Source organism: Octodon degus, unplaced genomic scaffold (assembly GCF_000260255.1).
Source record: "Octodon degus isolate 3935 unplaced genomic scaffold, OctDeg1.0 scaffold00171, whole genome shotgun sequence".
NCBI classification, from domain to species: Eukaryota; Metazoa; Chordata; class Mammalia; order Rodentia; family Octodontidae; genus Octodon; species Octodon degus.
In genome coordinates, this window is record NW_004524747.1 from 1,018,292 (window position 1) to 1,018,691 (window position 400).

A 400-nucleotide genomic window follows, 5' to 3' on the forward strand; every position below is an offset into this window, starting at 1 on the left:
CATTATTAGTGTATAGGAATGTTTCCTATCCTTGTGCATAGGATAAGTTTCTCTATGTTCACTTTGTATACTAATTCATTGCTGAATGTGGTTATTTATTCTAGGAATGTTTTGTGGAGTTTCTTGAGTTTTGTACATAAAGGACCTCTACTGGCTGTGATTTGGTAGTTTGGTGCTCCCATCTGCCTCTCTGCATTCACTATACAATATTGCATGGGCAAGGGGCCGTGGAGATAGATCACTGGAATAAGCGATTCCCTGGCAAGTGCAAGGGCCTGAGTTCAATCCCTGGTTCTGAAGAAAAAAAAAAAGATTGCATAGGCAAAGGAAGCAGAATCCATAACTTTTTTATTTTTTATTAATTTTAATTTTTTTACTTTTTCTTTTATTTATTTGTTTA